This window comes from Macrobrachium rosenbergii, chromosome 40 (assembly GCF_040412425.1).
Source record: "Macrobrachium rosenbergii isolate ZJJX-2024 chromosome 40, ASM4041242v1, whole genome shotgun sequence".
NCBI lineage: Eukaryota > Metazoa > Arthropoda > Malacostraca > Decapoda > Palaemonidae > Macrobrachium > Macrobrachium rosenbergii.
The window spans coordinates 30,007,666-30,012,665 of NC_089780.1; the positions used below are offsets into that span (position 1 = coordinate 30,007,666).

The 5,000-nt window shown below is 33.2% G+C and overlaps 1 non-coding gene across 1 annotated transcript; it reads left to right on the forward strand.

Annotated features, from left to right (window-relative positions):
* The first annotated feature begins 2,422 nt into the window (after window positions 1-2,422).
* Window positions 2,423-2,495, forward strand: TRNAT-AGU (transfer RNA threonine (anticodon AGU)). The gene has a single exon. It is a non-coding gene; the product is annotated as a tRNA-Thr (tRNA).
* Window positions 2,496-5,000: the final 2,505 nt, after the last annotated feature.

Below are 5,000 nucleotides of genomic sequence, written 5' to 3' on the forward strand. Positions count from 1 at the left end.
AATAAATGACTGAGTCTGGCATTTGCCTAATATTTATGAAGAAATATACAAGGAAAACTACCTCTTCGCTCGGCAGATAATTAGTCTTTTAATTGCTTTCCAATGAGTAATCAGAAGATTAGATTAAAGAGTTCATAATTTATCATCATCATCTATAAATTTTCATGGAAGTGGTTAAGGTTGTGAATTATGAAAGAGAGAGAGAGAGAGAGAAGTGTGTGTGTGTGTGTGTGTGTGTGTGTTTGTATGAGGATGTCACCCCGGGAGCTTTCTTTGACTAACCAGGTGATGGATGGCGCCTCTTAACTAAGAAGGAGGTCGCTGAAGGCAAAACAGTTGGCATCCGAGAATGGGAAAATCAGGTCGGTTGATGAAGTTTGGGGAAAATCGGTGGGTATAATGAGAGTTACCTTTGCCAGGATGTGCCTGTTTTGTGGAAAATATTTTGAGAACACTATAATTGCACTTATTGCAAGTGTCGAATGAAAATACCATTTCTCAGTTGCTGCAAATAGTTGATGCAATGTGGAAATTATTGTTAGTGTTTACTTGATTGTGTAAATGTATAAAGAAAACACATTAGTATTTATATATGTGCATGTTCTTTTCAGACATGCGCATATACACAGTTTATATATATATATATATATATATATATATATATATATATATATATATATATATATATATATATATATATATATATATAAATATATATATATATATATATATATATATATATATATATATATATATATATAAATAAAGTCTCCGGCATTAATTTTATTATGTACTTTTTCAGATTTTCCAGCGAATCTTCTTCCTGCTTTTGGTAATAAAGGATTTCTTTAAAATGCGTGTCTCTGCTTTTGCTGTTGTTTACTAATGACCACTCTTTCTTCAACTGCTTTGCTTACTGGCGTGTCTTGAATGTGCTCTGAGCAACGAGATACGGTTCTGTACTTGTAGTGGGCTGATATGCACCAAACTGAATTAGTAAGCACGCGCTGAAACTATAATAGTAGATGAGGAACAATTTTTTCTCTGTCACAAAATAAAACACATTTTATTTCCCAACGCATGTTTGTGATTGTCTTGAACATGTGTTCGAGTCTGATGGAAATGTCAAGATGTTAGCTGTTACTGATGTAACTGAATAGCTTCAGACCTTCTAGTAATAGCACATGACTCGACAGGGCGAGGGGAACCTACTTTATAATTTCCATTTTCCCCTTTACCCGCACTTGGGTTCCCTGGTACCAAAGTAACTCTGGGGAAGTTTTTATCTCTCGGACTAACATACAACTGAGATTCTCGTTAGAGTACTGTGACTTTTATACATCATTTTCTTTACTATCAGGCTTTATTAATGCCAAATAACTATTTGTCAGCCATTGTGCTCTCCGTTTCTATGATATTAATAGTAAGAAACCGTGAAGGTGGTGATTTTAGACAATGTTTAATAATGCTTGTCCAACGTTCCATTATCTCACAGTTCGACAATGCATAGGCCTACGCCAAGCTCCCACATAGACGCGATTGCTTGAAAAATCGTCTAATGGACATAACTTTGGAGAAATGTCTTTATATTTCTTAGAATTTTCTTTGCATAATGATTTTAGGATAGTCATGTTTTCTCTCGGTAACATTTCCTAAAATAGTTTGGTCGATTGGTTTTTTAAAATGATGTTTCAACATAGTTCCGATGAATGCAGTGACCTAATTTTTTCAGCATAATTAAGTTTCTTACATTTCATTACTTGGATCGTTGTGACGATAATTTAACAAATGTCTCGTTGAATTCTATGATGATAAAACATTTCTTCAGAATAATATGGTCAAGCTTTCGATTTGAATAATGACTCACAAAACAGTTTTATTGAATATACATAACCACGGTTTCTGAAGAAAATTGATTAAAACACACTTGTTACAGAGAGACATCTCAAGGTACCCTCGCTGAATTTCTTCACCTTCGCGGCGAGGTTCCTCAAAATATCCCTAAACACAAAAGCACTGGTGAAGTGGAAGAACGCTTTGAAGTGCGTCTGTCTGCGTGGATGGTGCCCACGTGTTTTACCGGTTCTACTGATGCTGACCTTGGTTGCCATAGCAACCAGACAGTACCTGAACAACGCCACCTTCTTCTTCATCATATCCTTCATCTCCGCATCTCGATTTATTGCGGTTTATTTTTACCTGATTTTTCCTCTCAGTTCCCTCTTCTGATGCTTTGTTTTCCTTTTATATCTTCTTATTGGTTCGATGGCTTTACCTTTTGGGTACAGGCACGATCAGGTTGACGTAACTTTTATTTTGTTAAATAACTGCTTTACGCATTTTACCAAGGTGATAATAACATCCGCAAGAATGACTGTAACAAAAAGATTGAGTTCTCAAGAGTAAATCAACCCACATATGGGCCTTCATAGCTCAGTGGCTAGAGCGCTGGTCTAGTAAACCAGAGGCCGGGAGTTCGATCCTCCCTGAAGGCAAGAGGGAATGTTTTTCTAGAAATGGTAGTTTGTGGGTCTTAAATTACTTGAGAATATAATTAGTGTGAAAGCATGGCGGACCGAATTGATTTCTAGTGTTGGCAGTGTCCTTGAAAGTTATACAATAAATATGTAATTGTTTTATTATATTAATTTATCTCCAACAATGATTAGAACCAGGGAGTACGTTCAAGCATTTTAGGTTATTAATTTTTAGACTTTACTTGACGCTGGACAATCTTGATTGAGATTTTAAGAAAAATAATCCATTGTAGAACGCTGATGAGAAATTTGTACTTAATATTCAATGGGAACTGAAAGTCAATCAGGACATTGATTGCATTTGATAACAGTATATATATGAGAAACTGCGAGATGGCCTTTGCTTACCAACTTGGGATGAAACTAATATTCCGAGGTCGAAGCCTTTTAATATTCTATCAGGATGCTGATCATGAGTTTCTTACACAGCTGGCGATGAAAATGTTGTGAATTCTTGGAAAATCTGTTACGTGCATACAGCGTTTGATGAGGATTTTGTGGGAAATATATTGACAAGCAACATATGATGCGAATTTCTGAGGCCGAGTATGTTGTAACTGATATATATATATATATATATATATATATATATATATATATATATATATATATATATATATATATATATATATATATATATATATATATATATATATATATATATATATATATATATATATGTATATATATATATATATATATATATATATATATATATATGTGTGTGTGTGTGTGTGTATATATATATGCACGTATGTATATGTATAAAATGTATGTATATTTGTGTGTGTATATATGTGTGTATGTATATATTTGTATATATATATTTATATATGTATGTATATATTAGGAAAATTAGTCTTGTTTATGCAAGGTGTAAAGTGAAGTTATAGCAGTGAAGTTATCACCAGTTAATATTAAATGAAAATATCACGGAATTCAAATGGCTTAGTACATTTACTCATTATGATACTAACATTGTGTATATACCCTATGAGTTTTGAAATGAATTTTCGATAGGACAGCCATTCACAAGTAAAATGTGATGGCCATTTATAAGTATTAGTGCTCATTATCACAAGAAGAAAGTATCCTTGGAAATAATTTCTGTGCAAAATTCGTCAGGATTTTGAAAATGCTACGAGAAGCGCTGAAGGCGAACTATTTGTTACCGACATTTGAGGACATCCTTCAGTTTTGGCAGTGAATATGCAAATAGTACATTGGTGTGCTTTCAGAATGCGGTTGTTAATGATGCAACTTTTTTGCTGGATAATAAGTATATATTTAGTTAAAGAGACTGTCAAAATAGATTTGGCTGCACACAGTATTTTAACAGTAAAGATAATTGACTTTTGAATATAGTATTTTACGAGATTTGGAGATATTGTAATTTGGTACGTAAACAGTTAATAAGAATGCCAATATGATAGTTTCCGATTACATTGTTGATATCTATCTTTAGATAAACAATAAGAAATATTCGGTCGAAATAGTCCGCATATATTAGGGATGTTTGCGGGTTCATTTGAACATGTCCACTATTCTAAAGAATGTCTGAGTATTTATTCATGTGAAAACAACATCCAAAGAGAATTTCATAAGAGCAGTTCATGTGCAAACAACATTAGATTAAAATTTCCGATAGTGGATTTGTCGGCTCAGTTTTTTTATGATCAACTCTTGGATTTTTTTTTTTATCCTTGGGGAATTATTGTCTACTTGTTTTTTGGCTACACTAATTCTTGGACTTTTTATAGCACATAGCTTTAAACCAATATGGTTCTTGCATGAGATGAAAAAAGTATTTCGTAAGTAAACATAACTCCTCGTTCTTTGAGTTTTTATTTATTTATTTATTTTATCGTTACTTTACGAATCAGAACATTTTTAACATCCGTCCATAATAACTACAGAAGCCTTCTTATACAGAAGATTCAGCTTCAACCGTACAATTCTGTGCGCAAGTGTAACTGAAAAGCGTTGTGAATAAATGGGTGAATGAATAGTTGAGAAAAAGTAAATCAGATTCACTGAAAAACATCTTTTGAAAAGCTGTCCAGTACTTTGTTATAGACCAGGTTAAAAGGCCCATTAACTTCCCAAGCAGTCTTCCCCAGAATAGACATCCCTTACAGCATGAAAAAGAGAAAAACAGCAATGACATATACGATGCTAATAAAAAAAAATTTGAATTAAGATAAATACAGTATAAGACTCACTTCAGAAATTAGACATACGAAGACAATGAGTCTCGGTGCTTGAAGGTAGAATGACAATTTTTTAGAATTAAGAAGATCCAAATCTTTAACAGAATCAGCAACTCCAATAATTTTGTCGAATTAAAATTAAATCCTTGATGCGCGCAGTTTCCATCGGATCAAAGTTGCATTGTACAGATACAAAGACATCTCAAAACAACACGTCGAGTTCCGCGTACTCATTGCAGACTGGAGTTTTATA